Genomic DNA, 23,674 nt, shown 5'->3' with positions numbered 1-23,674 from the left:
TGAGACTATTATAGAAGCAAGACCTTCTGGGGTGTTACTGCTGTGAGCCCCTCCATCTTTGGTTCAGGTTGTATATATATGTAAATAAACCATAAACCATAAAGACACCACAGTCTCTGCTGTCCCTCATTCTGAAGAAACTGAACTTTGGGTAACTCCTGGAATCTCACACCACTTGGAGATTGGAGTGACATGCAACAATATAAGAAACGGCATTCTGTTGTCAATCTAAGCTTCCACCATTTCTTCCTACGCCTATTTAAAGAGAATGAAATAAATAAATAAATAAATAAATCTGTGTACTGGAAACAAGTACACAGCAGTAGCATTGAGAATAATAGCTACTAGTCATGATGGATACGCTGCCATTAAGGTTCCCCCCCCCCCCCCGGCAAGCTTAGACAGCATTTCTAACCACTGTGGCAAACCATGGCAGTGGCACAGGCAGTTTCCCAGAATGCCTCGCTCTGAGGAAGGGCTCCCTGGGCTGTTCTTGGAGCAAGGCAGAGGAAAGGCAGAGCCAGTGCTGCTGCATTTCGAAAAATAAATTGGGGGGAGGGGAGAGAAGGTTTGTTGGGATTTCATTTCCCGCTGTGCAGATATGTGGGATTGTTTCATCACATGTCTGTGTGTTTACATTCCAACACGAGTCATGGGAGCGGAAGTTGTTTTACACAGTTCCGTTCTGTTGTGCTTTTGAATTCCCTTCCCTCCAAGAAAGAAGAGAGAAAGGAGATATGTTTTCTTTGTCCTGTTATGTATATACGGTGGTACCTCGGGTTAAGAACTTAATTCATTCTGGAGGTCCGTTCTTAACCTGAGGTACCACTTTAGCTAATGGGGCCTCCCACTGCCGCTGCGCGATTTCTGTTCTCATCCTAAAGCAAAGTTCTTAACCTAAGGTACTATTTCTGGGCATAGCTGTCAACGTTTTCCTTTTTTAAGGGAAATTCCCTTAATTTAAGGGAAATTTCGCTTTAAAAAGGGAAAAGTTGACAGCTATGTTTGTGGGTTAGCGGAGTCTGTAACCTGAAGCGCCTGTAACCTGAAGCATCTGTAACCTGAGGTACCACAGTAATAAATAGCTTAGTACTCACACCTCAAGCCTAGCTTCTGCTGTTGTTTTGACTCTGCTAAGTCAATGCGTGCTCATGTCTTTGGACATGAGTCACAGGAGCACGTCGGGGCAGAAGATTGATGGATCTCCCAAGCACTGCTCAAAAGGGAGTAATGGGCTCTGGCCCGTATGCCTTGTGTGTAGCCCCCCTCGCAACAAGTGTGACAACAGCAACAGGGAAGGGAGGAAGTGGAGCAGTGTGGGGAGCGGCAGCTCTGGCACCACAGAGTCTTACATCAACTATGAAGCAAAATGAAGGGGATTCTTTTCCCCACCAGGAATGTGGAACCAGTAGAATAAAATGTAAGCAGAGTACGTCAGTATCCTGCATAAAGAGGTAACAAAATGTCCTCCAGATCTTTCCTTTAATACTTGACTTCACAGTGTTTTACCCTTCAATAACACCCCCCCCCCCAAAAAAAAGCATACAGGGTTCATTCTGGAAACTTTGTGGCTGGTGATCAGCATCAACATGCACAAGAGAGCCACACACCGAACTCAAGACATTGCACATAAATTGCAAGGATTTTATTGCACTATGTGAAAAGTGCTACAAAACTGCAGGTGCATGAGGCTCAGAGATGATATAAATCATATAACTACTGAGAAAAGAAGTCATAGCACCGGTCTTGAAAGTCTTACATTGGCTCCCAGTACATTTTCGAGCACAATTCAAAGTGTTGGTGCTGACCTTTAAAGCCCTAAATGGCTTCAGCCAATATACCTGAAGGAGCGTCTCCACCCCCATCGTTCAGCCCAGATGCTGAGGTCCAGCGCCGAGGCCCTTCTGGTGGTTCCCTCACTGTGAGAAGTAAAGTTACAGGGAACCAGGCAGAGGGCCTTCTCAGTAGTGGCGCCCACCCTGCGGAACTCCCTCCCATCAGATGTCAAAGAAATAAACAACTATCTGACATTTAGAAGACATCTGAAGGCAGCCCTGTTTAGGGAAGTTTTTTTAATGACTGATGTTTTAATGTATTTTTAATCTTTTGTTGGAAGCCGCCCAGAGTGGCTGGGGAAACCCCACCAGATGGGTGAGGTATAAATAATAAATTATTTATTTTTATTTTTATTTTTATTTTTATTATCTTATGAAACACGCCAAGGTTTTCAGGTGATGTTTGCCATGCAGGGGGGAAAAGCCAGCATATCTTCTTTGCATTTGGGGCAGAGGTGGGGCAGCAGTAAAGGTTCCCCTGCTATTAAGGGGCATACAACTCATGCTGTTGGACAGATTTCTCTACCCACATCCCTGATATTAGCAGTTGAATATATATTTTCAGTGCTCCCTTATGACATTTCTATGGTTGTTTTGAAAGAGATGGTGCTCCTCAGAGGAACCATCATTCACTCACCTTTTCGAATGAAATATAAATCTGGAGATCCAGGATAGTAGTGGTTCTTACATCCAACAGTAAAATGAGTGCACGGCAAATGAAGATTAAACCCCCTCCCCTCCAGTACCTTATCTCCTTAAAGCTGCTTGCACCACTGTTTATTTGTTCTTGGAGAAGCAGAATGGAATGAAGGGGTTGGAGCAATGGGCTGTAGGGAGGAACCTAGAGATCTGCCTTAGACCAAGTCAGAACATTGATCCACCTACTTCAGAATTGTCTTCACTGACTGGCAGTGGCTCCTCGGGGTTTCAGCCCTGCCTGGAGATTCCTGAGAGCTGAACCTGGGGCCTCCTGAATGCTAAGCAGATTCTCTGCCGCTAAACTGTAGTAAAGAGAATAAGGAAGGAATCAGCACCATTTCCTCCAGATGTCCATTTTACTACCAAAGCAATACTCTATATATTGCTACTAAAGTAAGACTCTCTCTGTATAAAGACTATCTATATAAACAGGGTAGACACGTGAAAAGAAGCATGTTTGCCACATTTGCTTTGAGTTTGGCTCTAATTCATTATACAGGGATAGAAGCATGTCATAATGAACCCTCCCTAAGCTATAGGGTTTTATTCAGAGTAGTGCTATGGAGATGTGCTGGTGGTACAGGGATTTCTCCTTGCATGGAGGAAGGACGTTCTCTCCACCCCCTGAGCACTCCCTAAATCTCTTCTAGGTTTTCTCCCAAACTCTCCGGAACAGATTTGGGAAAGGTGAGGGGGGGACAAGCAAGGGAGAGGAGATGGGCAGGGGAGGAAATCCCACCGCACTAGCACTAATCCCTGTGCCAGCACAACTATTTAGTTGAAGAGCACCCACAGGATTTGGTCTTCTCTGAGAAAACCACACAAGAACATAGTTCCACTGCGAGGTGATAAAGGCACTTTAAAGTCTCCGAATAAAACCATTCTAAAAACAGGAGCACTATTACTCATAAGATGAAAGGCAAGGAGAACGAGAGCCCATATATTAGACAGATTGGGAGACCCTAGAATGCACCCTCGCCCCTCCCCAATGTTTATAAGCTTTTAACTTATAAACTTTTTTTTACAAAGCTGAAATGGGTGAGGAAGGAGTGGGCAGCATCTCTAGCAACTGCTGACATACACCTTAAGGAAGCTGGGCTCATGCTTTGAGAACTATAGACATTCTGATTGGAAAAGAAATGGGGTGAGTCATGCTGTGGCAGAAAGGAAAGATGTTGCAATGCAGGGATACATGCAGTTTGTGTACATTTCCTCTCTACTACCCATCCCCCTTTTTATTTTGACACACCAAATATTGGCTATAGCGAGAGGCAGGATGTCAGCTAGAGAAACAATGGCCAGTGCCTTTAGAGCAAATCCTGTGTTCTCAGGGCCCTCAGTTGCACAGAAAGTCAACAAAAAGCTAAGAATAACTAAGGGACCAACAGGAAGGTGAGAACAGCACATTCGTCTTTCCTCCCAGGCCCAGAATACCTGTCATCCTTTCCTTTTCCCTTCTTGGGACCACAGAGCACCATTTACCATTATAGACATAAACTGTGTCAAAAAACGTCAAGACTGTGGCTCTTATGTATAAACACTGTTTTCTATGTCCCCATATGACGTTCAGTGCTGAATTCTACCATTCATTCTTTCCTGCATTAGAAAGATGGGGATATGGTCTGCAAAGCCAGTGTTCACAGCCCAATATTTCTCCCACGATTTTATGTGCAGATCACAGCATCTCGCTGCTGCTCACTTGCAATGTGACAATAACAGTAACTTGCCTCACAGTGTGAGGATGACGGAACTCAAGCTCTGCAAACCTGCTTTCACATGATGGGGGCAAGGCTATACATGCTTGTTGGAGGGGGAGCACCACTGACTACAGTGATACCTGCACTGGACTGTTGGGGAAAGGGCTGCGATTCAGTGGCCGAGCATCTGCTTTGCATGCAGAAGGTGCCAGGTTCAATCCCAGGTGTCTCTAGGTAGGACTAGAAGAGACCCTCTCTTGAAATCCAGAAGAACCACTGCCAGTCGATACTACACAAGATGGACCAATGATCTGACTCAGCAGAAGGCAGCTTCCTGTGCTCTGATGACTAAACATGCATACGATCAACTTGCCTCAGTAGCAACCTCGTTCACATTTCCTAGGAAACCATGGGAGTTAGTTCTGAATAAGCATTCTTAGGGTCAAGTTGCATAAGACAGGGAAGTGCAGATCAGGTACTCTTAGCTGGAAGCCAAAGCAAATTTACTTGGAAGAAGCAAATGGCCCTTGTCGTCCCTTCCACTCTACACTTCTGTGATTTCATTATTCTAAGTCTTGCTTTTTTAAAATGGGGAAAGCTTTAGCTTCCCACAACATGAGGATGAGCAGCAACAACTTCCTCCTCTTTTGCCGCGTGGGCCCTCCCTGAAAACTTTTACTTTTTAAACTAATCACAGGCCCCAAGCTCAGTTCAAATTTTTTATTTGAAAAGCAACCCGGATCTGAAATAGTATCGCCAGATGCAAAGAAAACAAGCCTTCTGCACCTTTAATAGTGGTGCAGAATATCTGAAATCCTTTCTTCTACCTAATTATTACAGGAACAGGAGCCCTGGGCATCCTTGTGGCTTATTTTCGTAGCAGGAAGAAATGAGTTGCTCCCATTAAACTTAACGGGGTTTACTTTTTGAGAATAGATAGATGGGCAGACAGATAGATAGAATCAGGCTGCAAATCACCAAATCTCCCTAGTCACTGGGTTCGGAAAAGCTTTTCAATAACAAATCTAAATTCAGGCTCTACCCTTTTCTGCTGGATAGAATCAAGCCACAGTGAGGGGAAATGGGGTATTTTTATCACTGTGTTGAATGAGAAGCACTAGGAGCCTTGATCACTGGAAGCTGTCTGACACCTCCTTAAACAGACTCCTGCTGGTTCTCTGGGTCAACCCGGCTCTGTCTGGTTAAGGAAGCTCCAGCGCTATTTCCAGCACTAGCGAAACAAAACAAAACGGACAACAGGAAATTACGTGTTGCAGATACCCTGCAAATCAGCTGCTGCAGCTGCCAAGCATTTTTGTTCATAGAAGATGCATGTGATGACCCCATGCACACTTACACAGGAGCAAGTCCCATTGAACTCAGTAGGCCTGACTTCTGAATTAAGGGCAGGAGGAATGTATTGAGTGAGACACGTGTTGAGGAAAAGGTACAGTCTTATGTCCAGTCCCTGCTTGTCTCCTCTTCTGCAACAGCTCATAGATCCAGCCGTCCCATTTCCTGAGAGGCACGGCTTCCATGCAGGAAACAGCCATAATAGACAAAAGAAAGCATCGTTTATTCAGGCGGTGGTGACCACTGGCTGAGATTGCTTGGAAAGGAGATAAGACCAATTAATCGAGGTTTAGAAAATAATTAGCTATTAGCCATTTAAGGAAACTCCATGATCACAGCAGTACGTCACCTGGCTCCCATTTCCTAGGAAACAATAGGTGAGGGCTGCTGGCTTCATGCCTAACTCCAGGAGTCAGCAAACTTTTTCAGCAGGGGGCGGATCTACTGTCCCTCAGACCTTGTGGGGGGCCAGACTATATTGGGGGGGGGGAGAATCAACAAATTCCTATGCCCCACAAATAACCCAGAGATGCATTTTAAATAAAAGCACACATTCTACTCATGTAAAAACATGCTGATTCTTGGACCATCCACGGGCCGTTATTTAGAAGGCGATTGGGCCGGATCTGGCCCCCAGGCCTTAGTTTGCCTACCCATGCCTTACTCATTGGCATTCCAAAGGCATCTGTTTATACATCTGTGAGAAGCAAGACTGCTGCATTTGATTTGGTTTGATGCGGAAGAGCTCTTCTGTAACCAAGCACAGCCCCAACTCTCTGTTTTGGGGCTCTATGAGAAAAGTAAAATGGCGGATAAAGCCAGAAGCGGGTCACCAGGTGAGGTGGAGCCACGACGCTTGGTTCCCAGCAGGTAGGCTGCTGTTGCTTACCAGGAAATGGGGAGAGGAGAGTTGGTGGGAAAGTTGCCATGGTTCAACCAGTGTTCAAAATCCCGTGAAGATCTCTGGGTGCCAGCTTGGTAACTGACATCTCCATCTGGCTGGCCCCTCCAGCTTTCTTAAGCAGGTAATCAGAAGAGCTTATTTATTGCATTTATATCCCACCTTTTCCTCCAAGGAGTGCATGGTTCATCTCCCACCCCAGTTAATCCCTACAGCAACCCTGTGAAGTAGGTTAAGAGGCTGTGACTGGCCCAAGGTCACCAAGTGAGCTTCTCATCTGAGTGGGAATTTGAACCTTGATCTCCCAGGTCTACCTAGTTGGACACTCTAATCACTACGGACTGCAAGAAGATCAAACCTCTCCATTCTTAAGGAAATCAGCCCTGAGTGCTCACTGGAAAGACAGATCGTGAAGCTGAGGTTCCAATACTTTGGCCACCTCATGAGAAGAGAAGACTCCCTGGAAAAGACCCTGATGTTGGGAAAGATGGAGGGCACAAGGAGAACAGGACGACAGAGGACAAGATGGTTGGACAGTGTTCTCGAAGCTACCAGCATGAGTTTGACCAAACTGCGGGAGGCAGTGGAAGACAGGAGTGCCTGGCGTGCTCTGGTCTATGGGGTCACGAAGAGTCGGACATGACTAAACGACTAAACAACAACAACAACAACAAACCACTACATCACACTGGCTTCTTAAGAGTACTTCTGCTGTGGGGCAGCTACAGAAATTAAGTAGGTAAATAAATAGGAGGAAAGCAAAATGTCACTTAGAGAAAGAACTGAAATATTTTCCTTGAAGCTTGCATTCGTTTTACTCTGGATTGTTTTATCTGATGTTTTAATGTGCTGTAAACCACTTCAAGATTTTTTTCCCCCTTTAAGATATAAAGCAGTATAGAAATGAAATGAAATGAATAATAATAATAATAATAATTCAAAATTCCACTGGGGGGAAATGGTGCCCAGACATTCCGTTGTGGCCACCGTAACCTAGGTTTAAGGCATCATTTGGCGATTTGCTTTTATATCTGAGTTTCTAACACTGTTCCCAGCACCTGATTGGTTGCTGTTGCTTACCAGGAGATGCAGAGAGGAAAGGTGGTGGGGAGGCCAACATGGTGCAAACACACTGGGTGGGATTCAACTAATAAGTCCCACCAATGGAAGCCATGCTTACCCCATGGGGCTTTCCTTCTCCCCTCCCCACCCTCGGGAAGAACCCCTGGAACGATGGGGATGGAGAGGAAAGGGGGAATCGTTCCATCTGGAAAGCTGAAATTCTGAAGAATTCCTCCCATGGCAAGAGCATCACATTTGCACTGCGCTGACCTCCCTGCCTCATCCCTCCACCTCTCCCTCCCAATAAGCAACAACTGAAATGACAAGAATTTGGCATAGTGGCTCTGCCTCTCCCAGTGAGCTGCTTCTGTGCTAGACCCAGCCACCTGGTACTTCTCAGAGCTGTGGTCCTTTGCTGCTACCAGCGATGGAAGAGGTGGCCCACCAGAGGACACTTTGCTTGGAAGGGCTCCTTCAAACTCAAAGCCCACCCTCAAAGTTAACAGCCCTAACAATGAAAATGCACAAGCCGCCTTCTCCATTTGCTCCCAGCCGAATACGCTCCTTCTGTTTTATTTCTAGCCTGGCCTTGCCAAAGTATTCCTTACACAATCCATCTGTTTGCAACTTTGCCATCCAGCAGTTCAGCTGTGCTTCTTCTTGAGAACTTGGCATGGTCGGAAAATGGCACCACATGGAAGAAAACCAAACACTGGCCTACGAGCTGTTGACAAGGATAAAGGAAATGACACAAGCAACTAGACAAAACAATTTGGGTTCAGAAAGGAAGCAGGATCTAAGCCATGGCTTCATTGTCTTGCCACATTACAATACAGTATTCTGAGGACTTGTAGTAACATCTGAACTTTAATATTCAGATACAAGAAAAATGTGTTCCTATGTGTGTGTGTGTAAATGTGTGTAAGTGGGTGTATTATCAGCCTATTTCCATGCAATTCAGGCTAGACTACGAAAGTGCATCTGGCATGAAAGGAGGAAAGGTTTCTTTACTGAGATGAGAGCAAAGAATTTAAATTTTTCCAAAATACAGCTAAGACAATGAGGAAACATAAAAGATCTTAGTAGCACTTGCTTACTTTGTCCAGCATCAAAGCTGGAAAAATGTTAAATTAAGAATAGTTTTGTCAATTCGAGCTGAACACACAATTTAAAAAAACACAGAACATAAACAAAGCTGTTCTCCTGGTGTTCAAAGGGAAAGACTTGGGATTAGCAGCAATCTGCTAATTAAAAGTCGTCAGATGAAGCTGCATGCCACAGCAGAGTAAACAATGTCTGGTGGAATAAACTTCTGTCTTGCACATTTTATAACCACACCACTCCTCCATGCTGAATGGGCAAATATCTAAAATCCAGTTTCATTTGTTACAAATACTACACTTGAATTCCGTGATTGGCTGTCATTGGGGACATTGGGGACAAGCAGCCATGGGGAGCAATTTGTGATCAGGGCCGCTGTACAAGAGAAAGGTTTGTTTTAACCCTTTCACTCACTCCCCTCCCCCACTCCCAAAGCTGCTATTAACTTTGAAACTCACTGTATCATCTCTCAGGCATTGGGTTAAGATATTTTCATTCTCTTAGGCACTTGAATGGTTTGTATATTGAGTGCTGGATGGATGCTGTATTTCAAAGTCAGCATAAAGTTTTCAATTCAACTCTATGTTGTTTCATATTTAATTGTTTTGAGGTTTTTTAAACAGAAGGTAAGATGACCAAGCAGTTCGAAAGCACGTCAGGTGCAAGTAGATAAATAGGTACCGCTCCGGCGGAAAGGTAAACGGCATTTCCATGCACTGCTCTGGTTCACCAGAAGCGGCTTAGTCATGCTGGCCACAGGACCCAGAAAAACTGTCTGCGGACAAACGTCGGCTCCCTCAGCCTATAGAGCGAGATGAGCACCACAACCCCAGAGTCGTCCGTGACTGGTCGTACCTAATGGTCAGGGGTACCTTTACCTTTACGATGACCCCGCAGCATGAGGCTAAAGGCCCATCTAGTTTGGCCTGTTCTCTCAATGGCCAACTAGATACCTCTGGAAAGCTCATGCACTGAACATTAGTACAACAACCCTCTTCTATCATCCCTAGCAAATGGTCCACAGAAGCATGATACTGGAAGCAATGTAGCAATCACGAATAGGAACTATTGCTTATAAAATAATGTTTTTTAATTGTTTAATTACATTGCATATGATTATTTTGGTTATATAGACAGAGAGATAGATGGTGTATGTGTTGCAAACAAATAAATAAGAAGAATACCATCTTTTTAACTGTAGCTAATTAAACTACAGAGCCTAGGACTTGCTGATCAGAAGGTCGGTGGTTCGAATCTCCGTGGTGGAGTGAGCTCCTGTTGCTCGGTCCCTGCTCCTGCCTACCTAGCAGTTCGAAAGCATGTCCAAGTGCAAGTAGATAAATAGGTACTGCTCCAGCGGGAAGGTAAACGGCTGCTCTGGTTCGCCAGAAGCGGCTTAGTCATGCTGGCCACATGACCCAGTGTGATAGGAAAAGCTGTACGCCGGCTCCCTTGGCCAATAAAGGGAGATGAGCGCTGCAACCCCAGAGTCGGTCACAACTGGACCTAATCGTCATGGGTCCCTTTACCTTTACCTTAATGGGTAGAGACAACTGAAGTCAGGGAGAGATTGTACCCATCTCTCTTAGCACCACAGCCCCAAATCCAAACGCTTTTGTCTGCAGGATGGTTTCCAAACAAAGGAGGGTGGGGAGGAAAGAGTTCTCCCACATCACACCTAGTTTGACTCCCAGCAGCAAGATAACAAGATCCTCTTTTGATTTCGCACTTCTCCTTAATTAACATCGTCCCTGCCCTGCTATACTATGCAATTGACTGCTGAAGCTTTTGATTATGAGTGTTCAACATGCAGTTATAAAGAGAGAGATTACCGGCACAGGGGGGAATAGTTGTCATTAACTGGTTTTATTTCTCGTATGGCACAGAGCCCAGCACCCTGATGGGGATGCAAATTGGATGAGTGGAAAAGGGGGTGGTAACCTCACCTCCACAAGTGATCTGCACGGATCAGCTGAGAGGGGGGGCTGTGTGCCTGTTTGTGTGCCTGCCTTTTGTGTGCTGTGGGGGGAAATGGGTGGCCACACTCGTCAGTGGCTTGAGACCCACAGAGGATTGCCCAAGGGTGAAAAGCGGTGAGGAACCCTTACTGTAGATGAAAATTGGCAGATCTTTTACAGAACCACCTTAGACTTATTCACATGACCATTTAAAAAATAGCATCTTAAAGTGATTCACCTCCATGAGGTATCTGGATATACGGCTACACATGTGAAAATCATAACTCATCAGTGCCACTACTTTCTGGGAAAGGAAATGAATTGCATTCATCTGAGATGCCGCCATGTGCACAAACTTTTCCCGCAGGACAGGGCTAAATGTGGTTTCTTTTTTACCTGTCTCAGGTGCTGAGCGATATTGCTGCTTCAGTGGATGACAAAGCCTCTCCTTTCTAGGTTTGGCATTGCAAATGTGATCGTTTGTTGCTGTCCCACAATCTGATGTTTTAAAAAGGGGGCTCATCTCCTCAAGGCTTGTAAAAACATGCATTCCATCTCTCCACCAAATGACATTGAGGCAGCTCATAACATAAAGTAAAAACTGAAAACATAAAAACCAGCCACATGAAACATCATGATAAAAGGCTGACCGGTAAGCTTATGACTGGATGAGACTTGAATTTAAAGACTTTCTGTCTCGTAGCTCGTATCTTTAAAAGTATTATACTACATGGCATCTAATATTAACCCCTTTTCTTCTGCAACATTGATCCAGGGTAATGTGATAAGATGGGGCCAAATGAGAGGAATCCATGCTAGCGTTCCTCCTCATAAGAGCTGCGGAGAAGACCCAGCATATGACTAAAGCCTCTGTGACTGCCTAATAAAAGTGATTGAGCCAAAGTATGGACTCTGTTTGTCAACTCCAGACCGCCCCACTGTAAGCAGCAACCTAGATTTTTTTACTACAACCCAGATTAGGAGGAGTCACATCAATGGCACAGGAGACGTGGGTGTTTGGAACAAGATTAACATCATGGCCAGGCCCAAGCTGACAGCCCTTGAACCAAGGACATCCGAATCGTGTCTCCACAGTCAACAATCCCTAAGCCTGCTCTTCTAGAGCAGCTGTCTTCTGCACCAGGAATCCTACACATTCCCTTGCCACTTTCCGTGCAGTCAATGAGCCTTGGGGAAATTAATCAAGACTGGGAGTGGTAGGCTCTAAGACAGAGGGCTGCCCTTTTAAGACCTTCCACTCTTCAGGTAAGAGGCAGAGCCTAGGACAGGTAGTCTAGCCCTGGAGGAATAAAATGGTTCAGTCTCAGAAATTGTCAGAACACTGTTGACTGCCTGGAGCTCTCCAGGGTTCTGTAATGGTACCCTATGTTGGTGCCCCATAGCGTTAAGGCCCTACAAATTGCCAGGGTGGTGATGATATTGAATGTGGGTTTCTAACCACCAATATCTACATATATATTTACTCTTTGTAATAGAGGGCCACTGAACTGCAAAAAAACAACAACACCCTACTCAGTGTATTTTTTAAAACAGAGCAATAGTTAGGAAGAAATCCAAAAGTTCCCACTGTATACTACACAATAGATTCATACTTGATTATCCTCAATATGAAAAACCACTTCCCCTTCAAGAAGAAGGCAACAGGCACGTTACGCAAATCAAGGCTGGGAAACATTCATTCCCCATTCCCAGGGTTTGCTGTACAGCACTCACGACCACCTCCCACCTCTTCTCCCAAATGCAAGATTTTGCAGAAAAGGAAGCAAATAAAGTTGCGAGCATGTTGTGAAAGTGTGTTGCTTGCATCACTTATTTTAAAAGGGCCTATTGAGAATCTGGCGCATTCATCAACAGCTGGTATTAAGCCAAAAGAGAAAGTGGGTGATGTGCAGAAAGCAAGGTCATATATAGCCAGAAGTGACTTTTATATACAATGGTGCAACATTTAACCACTGCTTTGTAAGAGTGCAAGGATGGGCTAAGGGACAAATGTAAGCATCTTCCTAGATGATGCTGTGAGAGTACACACCACTGAGTTTTCATTAGACAGTAGTTTATGATTCTGCTATTCCAGAAAAAGGAAATAATATACTAGCCTATTCTCTGCTCCTATGCCTTTTCAAGTTCTCATTGTACTATATCAGGGGTGGGGAATATGTAACCTTCCAGATGTTGCTGGACAACAACTCCCATCATTCTTGACCAAGCTGGCTGGAGCTAATGGGAACTGGGCTTCAACAACTTCTGGAGAGCAACAGGTTCCCCACCTCTGGCTATACATGCTTCTGTTTTTAATGAGATGTTTTATATTGTTGCTAAGGCCCCTTATGCATCCTAATGGATCATTATTTCGCAAACTTGAGCCTCCAGTTGTTGTTGGACTACAATTCCCATCATCCCAAAACCAGTGTTCAGGGATGATGGGAACTGTAGTCCAAAAACAACTGGAGGCCCAAGTTTAGGAAACCTTGTGATGGATGGAAAAACTATGTATATTGAATTACATTATAAATAAAACAGTTAATAGGTACTATAGATCCTAACATGGAAAAAGGCTTTGCCTCCCTGGTCCCTAATTTGTAAAATGGGATTATCTGGCACAAATCAGCCTAAAAGGCACCACCTTTGATTCCCCTGATTTGTAGAAGTTGACAACAGCTACTCTCACCCACAACCATTCCTTTAATTCTACTGTGCAAATCCTTACAATGGAATCAGTACCTGGAACTACAGATGGGGTGAAGAAGCCAAGGGCCACATTCTTTCTTGGGGAATTTTCTGAGGGCCATATCTCAGTGGGCGACAGGGCCAGGGGCAAAAGTGAGTGGAGAAATGAATGCAACACCTACGTTCGTACAGCAAGATGAGTTCTGTACATGCCTCTCTCTACTCTCCATCCAGGTCAGCAAGAAGCATTGCCAGCCAGGACACATTCCAGCCAGGCAAAAACATTTGAGGAAGATACGGAGAAAGACCAGTCATGGGCATGGCTGGGAAGTGAGAGTGTGTCGTGAGGACATTCTTGAGGGCCAGGGAAAGAATATTGAGGGCCACGTTAAAACCGCACAGGTTCTGCATCCTGGACTGCACCTTGACTCAAATAAAAAATTGCTCCCTCCCTCCCCACAGCCTCCAGTCAAGAGCATATTTCAGTTTCCAAGCTAGTTCCGAAAACTAGTTTTTTCTTCTACCCCATAATCACTAGACCAAAGGCTGGAAGCCTATACCAGCACACCTTTCTGCACCTTTAACTTCAATACTAACCTTGTCTACTGCACAGTAAATCCTACTGAATTCAATGAGGCTTCCTCCCATGTAAGTGTGGTTAGGACTGAGGCCCCAGGAAACTGAATCATGTCCCTGTTTCCAGATTCTAAAAACCTTGCTTTTCACTAAGCTCCCTCTGATAGTGGGCATATTTGTTCTCAAAGCTCCAATTAGGTTTCCTGAACAAACTGTATATAAAATTAATTTGGACATGACATTCCCTCCTATGAAGCAACTTCTTCTTTTTTAAAGTGTTTTACCGTACAGTAGTAAAATTATGCAAATGATCTCAAAAAATATAAATTAAACAAACTTATCAGTCACCCACTTGGAGATAACTTTTTTTGTAATCCTAGTCAATCTGTAACTTCCCTGCCTGCGGTTATAGGGCACCGAGGAAGCAATATTAAAAAATCTCAATTAGGTTGTATTTGGGCGGAGGCCAAGTCTCGCTTTGTCACAGTACTTGAAGATACATCGTTCCAATTTCCATTTTCATCTCTAGGAAATTAATTTTGTCGCTCCCTTGCACTTGTTTATTTTTTTTTAAATACACAAACAGAATCCTAGGGAAGTAGAGATGCACAATCTTCTACACACCCTTCTCCTTTTAAATTAATACTTTATCAGGCGTGCCATTTTTATTTTAACCAAACAGATGCAATTTATTTAGCGCCTGTTCCAAACGTCCTGCTTCTCTGGACTTGCAGCATTCACAGTTACAACTGAAGCCAGGATTGCTAAAGGAGAAGCTCCTTGTCCAGGGGCAAGAGATCACAGATTATTGCAGGCCTCCAGAAGTTGCTAGACTACAAGTCCCATCCTCCTTGACCATTAGCCATGCTGGCTGGTGCCTGGTGGGACTCCAACAACATGGGGGGGGCGGGGAGACGAACCACATTGGCTACCCAGGTTGGCAGATGCCAGAGACAAACAACGAGTGAAATCCTATGCATGTCTTCTTGCAAGAAAACCCTTGGAATTCACCTCCCAGTGTGTGTAGAATGGCAGCCCTATACAGTGGACGCTCGGGTTGCGAACGTGATCTATGTGGCATGCACGGTCGCAACCTGCAGCGTCCGCAACCCTCAGCGGAGCATCTGCGCACACGCGGGTTGCGATTCGGCACTTCTGCACATGTGCAAAGCGCGATTTAGTGCTTCTGCACATGCGTGACCGCCAAAACCTGGAAGTAACCCATTCTAGTACTTCCAGATTTCGGTGGTCAGCAACCCGAAAAAACACAACCTGACGCGTCTGAAACCCGAGGTATGACTGTATTTGTAAATCTGAACAAATAAATGCCTCTAACTCTTTTTTAAAAACTTATCAAATAGGGTAAAGCATACTTTTCATTGCATAATGTAGTTCTAGGCTGTTGTCACTTATACCATAGTAAACGCCCCCCCCTCCCCATTTACAGTTTTTTTGTGTACATAAAAAGCACTGGGTTCAACTGATATTTCTGCCACTGGGATATATATTTTTTGTCCCAGACAATGTTAAAGTATCAGTGGGGGTGGGGGGGTGTTTTTTCTTTCTTTCTCAAAATGCCATTAAGTTTTTGAAACAAAAACAGATCAAGGAAAACAGGCAAGTGCCCTTGGTTATGTACAGGGACCCCACCAACACACATTCTAATTTGCTTAGGTTAGTAAATTCTCCGCAAGAAACGGTCTGTGTCAAGTTTCTTTGCTTGAGCTGAAGAAGGTTTAAAAATCAATAATATGAAAAACCAGGAAAGGTAAAAAATTATGCTCTGCTAGGTTCTCTGGAGGAGTTTGGCCAACTGCTATATCAGCCCAGCGTAGACAGAGGCGAATTTAGGGGAGGGTGGTTGGCAAAATCATTTATCAGGAGAGAGATCGTATCAGACAATTTCTCTCCTCACAACTTGTAACCGTATTTTATCTGAAGAGATCAAGGAATCATTATGGATGGTGAAGCCACAAAGCAGGGCTGGGGAACACACAAAAAGATAATTGAAACCGCAGCATGTCATTGTACTTTCAGGTCCCATTCTCAATTGTCATCTTTTTTTCCAGGAGTGCTCAGCATTTCAGGGCACTCTTAAGTATTAGCGGTAACTTTTTATTCCTTTTTAAGTTTACACTTCTGTAAGTCATTCTGTTTAACTCACAAGGTAACTTTTTCAGTAGTAGAAAGCACCTTGGCAATGTAATGTGAGAGGGAGCTGTTTTCTTATTTGCTTGGGTTCCAGCAGAAAGGGGATTTCTGCGACACTTATTAAAACAATGGAAAGTAAGGTAAGAAAGTAAACTAAGAAGCATCTTTTGAAGATTCCCATACAGTCATACCTTGGGTTACAGCCACTTCATGTTGCGCATTTTTGGGTTGCGCATCACGCCGAACCCGGAAGTACCAGAATGGGTTACTTCCGGGTTTCAGCACTTGTGCATGTGCAGAAATGCTAAATCACGCTTTGCGCATGCACAGAAGCGCCGAATTGTAACCTGCGCGTGTGCAGAAGCGGCACTACAGGTTGCGAACATGCCTCTCGCACGGATCATGTTCGCAACCCAAGCGTCCACTGTATTTTAATCATTCTTAGAGGCCGGTCATGTGTGGTCTGTGAATCACAGGCTGCAATCTTGCACAGTACTGAGTGGCACAGTCCAGACATAAAGCTTGCCATCTCCGTAAAAGATGAAGCCACAATTTTATCCAAATACATTTTTGTTTTTTTGTTTGTTTTTAAAAGGCTTCAACTAACAAGCCGGTTCTGCTTCTGCTTTCGATTATTTCAAATTACTGGCCTGGCTGATGCTCTGTTTAATTAGCACCCAGATTGTGTACCCCCGTTTCTCTTTATCAGTTTAAATTAGAACAAAGTGGCAGGGGGCCATTCCATGGGGACTTAAACAAGGTTTGCAAATGTCTCTCTATTCATCATGCATCTGCCTCGCTCCACTTTTCATCTGTGCACCAAGCTTAATCCTCCTGGCTCAGTTAGGTGAGAGAGGCCAGAGTTGCTGGCCAAATCTCTCATTTGGCCGAAGCTCTCAGCAGAAACCAGCACAAGGAAGAAGGAAGAAGGAAAGAGAAAACACTGGAAGACATTAATATTTTCAGGCAATGGCAGAGAAACGGAAGCATGCTTAATGCAATGGATCTGGTGATTATTATTATGTGGGCAATTTATATACTGCTTCATATTTCAAGGAAAATCTCTAAGTGGCTTACAATAGCCTAGAAATAATCACAAACAAAAGCCAATTTCAAAAAAAGAGTCATAAAACACCCACATTTGGAGCGGCACAGATAACAATTAGATTAGATATCTGCTTACGCATCAGTATAAAATGAGACAACTAAAATATGTTCAGTTTGCCAAATTCAACCAGTTTGAAGTTAGTAATAATATTTGCAAATAAATAAGAAAAGGTGAATTTAAGCCTGTAATCCTATACCCACTTACCTGAGAGCAAGTACCATTGAACTCAATGGGACTTAGTTCTGAGCAGACATGTGGAGGATTACACTGTAAGGTTGCATCCTAAACACACTTACAAGGGAGTAAGTCCTGTTGGACACAATGGAACTTACTTCTGAGTATACATGCACAGGATTGCACTATAAATCTACTGGTTCATAACAAGATTGGGAGCTTGCCCACACTGGAATTTACTGTGTCTTTGCATCCCTTCTTATTTAATTTGTGTAGTTCACATGTTACTCTCAAACCACACCAATCTTGATGCTTGTCCCCTGTAAATCTGGGTTTATCGGATACAGGCAAAATCAGATAAACTGAGGAATCCCCCCCCCCTTAAATCGATCAGATTTGCACAAAACCAGAAAACTGCACAAGCAAATTTAAAATTGCCTGACACTTCTCGAGTGGGTAATTTAGAACAAACAAACAAGTTGGGTGTGCAGCCATTGGTGTGCTATATGTGCATGCCCTTTCGGTACCTAATTACCATAATAGAATCAACCAATTAGAAGGCCAGGACAATCACAATGGAGCACCTGCTGGTGTGAATGGGAAAGACCAAAGTTGCTCTTCATAAACAAATTCTAATATATGTGGGAGTGGACAACTCTGGTCTAATGTGATTGGTGGGGAAATGGATAGACAGCTAAATACTGTTGAAATGTGGACTAGCCCTCACTCTGTGGCTCTGACAGTAAAAGATCCAGGATTAGCAAGAGACTATAGAAACTGATTTGGTCATATCTTGCTGGGGCACATCTTAACTGATAGATATCAACTCAGCTGCTGCCTTTTTTAAACGGGGACTCATCTGTTTGTTTGTTGCCTGCGGTGGAGGGGTTGGTCTAAGCCTGCAGTTCTGTGGATCAGACTGAAAGGAGACACAGAATTTTCCTCGGCAATAATTCTACGGTGGTTGTGGCCCTCCTAGAATTCTAGTGGGGAGCAGTATCTGTTGGGGTGATACTGCTCTGGACCTCTATCCTAGGCTCACCTTGTATATTTGTAAATAAATTCAGATATTACAATATGAAACAAGCTTCATGTAACCTCTTTCCAAAGAAAACTGAACCCCTAAAACATTCCATTGCTCAGAAGTGGGGCATGCATGCCTAACAGAATTATGGTGTCGTAAGTTGAAATACGTATATTGTTTCTGGCAACTCTGAATTAGTTGTGTGAAGATATCTGGTTTGCTTGCCATTTTTTTTAAAACATATATATATTATTGATATTGTTTTGTTATTTGCCACTCTGTCTCCAACCAAAAATCCAATTAAAATTTGGCTCCAATGAAATACTCAATTAACAAAAATCTGTAAGCCCCTTTTACAGAGCTCTCTCTTGGACTCAAGTGCCACTTTTATATATACAGGAATCCATATACAAATTACATTTCAGTTAAACTAGTCACAGAAAGAGTGGCAATGATGATTTCCTAATTTGAAACACACCTCTGTGAACTTGGACACCATTTGGGAAAATGGTTCTGAGGCAAATTTTACCTCAGGTCCATGCCTGAACAGAAATCCAAAGAAATGGAGGAATTATTTTTTTCGGGGGGGGGGGGAACAACCGCCTCACTGTTTGGCAAGATGCTACAACCACTAGCTTACCAAGTGCTCAGTAAGAAGAAGAGTTTGGATTTGGTATCCCGCTTTATCATTACCCTAAGGAGTCTCAAAGTGGCTAACAATCTCCTTTCCCTTCCTCCCCCACAACAAACACTCTGTGAGGTGAGTGGGGCTGAGAGACTTCAGAGAAGTCTGACTAGCCCAAGGTCACCCAGCAGCTGCATGTGGAGGAGCGGAGACGCAAACCTGGTTCCCCAGATTACGAGACTACCACTCTTAACCACTACACCACACTGGCTCTCAGAGAGTAAACACCCCACCAAGTTGTGAAGGGGTTATGGTATTTCACCATAGTGGCTGTATTCATCATAGTTTCTGCCCTCACACATTTGTCTGAATAGGGCTAGTGCAGCAGTCAAAGTGTTGAACTGGGACCTAGGTTGACATCTCTGTTGGCCATTAAACTCAGTGGGGAAACTTGATGTGGTTACTAGTTCTCAGCCAAACCTACATCATCATCATCATCATCATCATCATCATCAACAACAACATTTTATTTATACCCCATCCATCTGGCTGGGTTTCCCCAGCCACTCTGGGCAGCTTCCAGCAGAATATAGAAACATAATGAAACGTCAAACGTTAATAACTTCCTGATACAGGGCTTGCCTTCAAATGTCTTCTAAAAGTTATATGGTTGTTTATCTCCTTGACATCTGATGGGAGGATTTTCACAGGGAGGGCGCCACTACCGAGAAGGCCCTCTGCTTGGTTCCCTGTAACCTCACTTCTCACAGTGAGGGAACAGCCAGAAGGCCCTCAGAGGAGGACCTCAGTGTCATAGGCTTGTTGTAAGGATATATATATTAAAGGTTGTTAAATAGGTTTAAATGCGAAGGGTGTGTGATTTGGGGTGAGCAGCTGTGGAATGCAATACTGAAGCGTGATATGACCACACTTGTGATTAGGAGAGAGATAGCACAGAAAAGCAAAAAGAAGGGAAATGGACACAGAAAACAATGCAGGAAGAGGGACTATTGTAGGAAACTGAGGGAGGAAACGGACAAAGGAAAGGCGGTATGACAAACACCACAAAAAAGCCAGCCAGATCAGAACTTCAGTAAAGTCAGGATCTCAAGTTGGTAGGTTTTATTTTTTGATCTGCTCAGCATGTGCAGAGCAGTAACACATAATAGAGAAATAGTATGTGACCATTTGCACATCAGCAGAGCACCGCAGTTGGGCTTTAGCTTCCTTAGGGGAAAAGGTGGGAAACGTTGCTGTCAGATGACTACTACAGCTGTCTACTCGTTGTGTTTCATAGTGCCTACTGCCTGTGCTGGACAGGGTCTCTCTCTCTCTCTCTCTCTCTCTCTGCGTGTGTGTATAAACTTTCCTTGCACCACATGTTTGTAGTCACTCACTTGTTACACATTAAGCAAGCACAATGTGTGTACTCCTGACTAAGTTGGTTATCAAGTACTTTTTTAAAATCAACATTCTTGTGCAGCACCATCTCCACATACAGTCACAAGTATGTCCCAGTATGAGACTTACTCCCAAGTAAGTGTAGGTAGTATTTCAGCCTAATCCTGCATGCTTGTGTACACCTGGAAGTAAACTGAATTGAGTTCAATGAGGCTAACCTAATAGACATTGCACTGATAGGGAGTCTTTCATCACAGAGTGTTTAACATCTAAGTAAACCCGCATAGGAATGTGTAGGTTTTTAGTTTCTCTACACTCTGTAGAGCACCTGTGGCCCTCCCAATGTTGCTGGACTATAACCCCTATTATTCCTGACCCCTGGCTATGCTGACTGGGGCTGATGGAAGTTGGAGCCACAGATCCCCCATACCTGCTGTACAGGCTACAGAAAAGGGAGGTGGTCTGCTGCCTAATCGTTATGTCTTTCACCTTTTATTAGGCTTCAAGGAGAAATGTTTTTTGAAGTTTTTTCAGGCTTAAATACTCCTTATTAAACAAGTTTTTCAAAACTTCCTATGATGTGTATAACGCCAAATATAATGCTGCCATTTTTTAAAAAATGCTTGAATTTTCTGACCACAACTTAGCTTTTAGTTTAATTTTTAAAAAAAAAAAATCTCTTCACATTGTGAGTGTAATTAAAGTATAATTAACCACTTTGATATTCATCTTTTTAAAAATGGATTGTTTTTCATACAAACATTAGTAACAGGTGTGGGGAACTGCTGCCCAACAACCCCCAGGGGGCGCCACATCAGCTACACCTGGTTAGTACAGATTGCAGGTGCCAAACACCTTCCTAAAAAGTGGCATTCTCCTTTCTATCACACACAGAAAGGATGTCTCTCCTAAGATTATGCCTATCACTGAAACCACATGGGCACATCATCCAGAGAATAAAGTATGTGTCTGCTTTCAGAAATATATTTTCCCAACTGCAAATTTAAAATGGATAGATTAGTTCATTACTCCACTGAAACTCATATAATCCACCCGCCCACCAAAATCTGTTTAACCCCCCCCCCAATTTCTTTCTTTCTTTCTTTGGCTTTTAATCTTGCCCAGCAAAATGAAACCCCAATGGGAAGCCAGGGCAGCACTACAGCACTTGTGAGCTCAGAGAAAAAAAACCAGCAGCCTCTCTGGACATTTCCTACTCCTGATAAGAGAGAGCTCAAGTCCCACAGATAAGAGAATGTTCTTGGAAATTTAACCCTGAAGAGCCTCTCTCTCTCATCCCTTTTACAAGCCGCCCCCCCCCCCAATCAGATGAATGCTGGAAAGCTTGGAACTCTTAGAACGGGAGACGCCTCTACTCTTCCAGAGCCCAGATTTGCACCCAGAGAGCTGTCAAGGGAGTTCCTCTCTTCCTGCCTTCTTTGGACAGGAGCACCCAGCCAGAGATGTCTCTGAAAGCAGTGCCAGTGTCTTGTCTGTGTGCATGAGAGACACCTGAATCTGCAACCCTCTTTGGACTCTTGTATTATCATAACACACCCCTTGTGGGTTGAGCAACTGACAGCTTGAGGAGATTCCCTTCTAAGCATCGCATCTGTCCTCACTCACCCCTCCCTGCCCCCACCCCTCCATCCCAAACCAAAGAATCCGGCTGGCCTGAACAAGTTGCCTCCATTCTACGCTTAAGTGCTCCTTCAATACCAGCCTCGGGGCTCGAGTCCACACGCAGCTAAGTAACTCCTTTGCTGCTCAGTGAAACATCCCATCCCTCGCTCGCTCTCCAGTCACTCTTCACAGATCGCTCAGAAGAACAAAGCACATGGGTTGTGTGCTTTGGTGGTTGGGTTTTTTGCACGTTGCCAATCAAAAAAAGGAGGGAAGGAGAGCTCTCACAAATCCAAAAGGAAAAAGGAGGAGAAGGGTGGAGAGAGAGAGAGAAAGGCAGGGAGGGGAAGCCACAGATAATATGATAATCCACACGCCCAAACTTCTAGCCGGGCTCGAGTGTAGCCTCGGGGTGCCCGCAGCCAGACACCCTGCCCTAGTCTCTGAGCTTTGTTCCTGGGAACACCCAGACGCGGGGGAAACAGCCCGGAGGATTAGCTTTCGCTGGCAGCCAGGCAGGGAGGGAGAAAAACAAGCCGGCGAGCGAGGAAGCCTTCCTGCACCAATGCCGCCCTCCCGGCGCTGCTGGGCGTGAGCGCAGCCGAGGAAGCGTCGAGCGGGCAGCTTGTTGCGACTGACAATGGCTATTACTGGGGCTCCTGGCTTCCTGCTGCTGCTGCTCCTCTCTCTTTCTCTGTGTCTCTCTCTCTCTCCCCGCTGCAGATGGAGAGAGAGCGCAAGGCACCCCATCCCTCTCCATACGCGCGGAGGGGTGCGCATCCAAAGACCAGACAACAATGCGTCCCTCTCGCAGCGGGGGAAACGCGCCTACCTTTGCGCTCTGGTCGCGGCTGCTCCTGCGGGCAGGAGATGCGTCTGTCCCCACGACAGGAGCAGGAACTCCGCCGGCGCCGCTGAGTTTCGCTTCCCTTCCGAGCAGCACGTGAGAAAGCGGGCTGCTCCGGCCGCCGAAAGCCTCTCCCGCAGCCTGGCCGCGCTGTTTTCCCGGGCGCTTCGCCTCTGCCGCGGGCCACCCTCTCGCCTCGCTCGGCCGCTGCTGCGCCTCTGCCCAGGCAGCGCGGATGCTGCTCCTGCACGCTCGGCGGAGATGGCACAGCCCTGCGCCAGAGAGGGAAGGAAGGAGGGAGGGAGCGAGGGAAGGAGGGAGGGAGGGCTCTAGCGGCCGGGAAAGGGTCCCGCACGGCGCTCGCCGCCTGGCAGAAAGCAACGCCGCCCAGGGAATAGGCAAAGAGGCTCCCCACGGCTCGCCAGGGAGGAGCAGCCCCACCCTCCTTCGCCCTCGCCTTAAAAGGCGAGTCTCGCCCACGTGCCAATTGCGGGCTTGAGCGAGGACTTGGACCGTCCGGAAGAAGCGCTGCGCTCAGACAACTTTCCGGCGGCCTCCGGTGATACTTTGCAGTGGGATCGGGTCGCACACGTGAAGGCAGGTGGTAGTCAGCGTGGTTGCCTGCCATCACTCCCAGACCATTGGCCATGCTGGGAGCTGGAGTCCAAAGACCTCGGCGATGCAATATGGTGCAACCACCGCGCAGATCTTGCTGGACTACAACTCCCAAAAAATATATACACAAAGTATCAGATGTGGTGACAGTGATAATCATGCAACCAAACAACAACACCACAAACTGACTTATAAGTATAAAACCAAATTTACTAGAATAATAGCTAGAATAGAGA

The 23,674-nt window shown here is 45.1% G+C and overlaps 1 protein-coding gene across 1 annotated transcript in view; it reads right to left on the bottom strand.

Annotated features, from left to right (window-relative positions):
* The window catches only part of FRMD4B (FERM domain containing 4B), a 240,086-nt gene extending 217,114 nt beyond the window's left edge, over positions 1 to 22,972 (bottom strand). The window contains exon 1 of the mRNA XM_080995685.1: positions 22,809 to 22,972. The gene's annotated coding sequence lies outside the window, so the exon portion shown is untranslated. The remainder of the gene's footprint in view (positions 1 to 22,808) is intronic.
* Positions 22,973 to 23,674: the final 702 nt, after the last annotated feature.

This window comes from Podarcis pityusensis, assembly GCF_964106645.2.
Source record: "Podarcis pityusensis genome assembly, chromosome: 2".
Lineage (NCBI taxonomy): Eukaryota > Metazoa > Chordata > Lepidosauria > Squamata > Lacertidae > Podarcis > Podarcis pityusensis.
The sequence above is the reverse complement of the archived record's forward strand: the minus strand, read 5'-3'. Positions and strand labels throughout refer to the sequence as shown.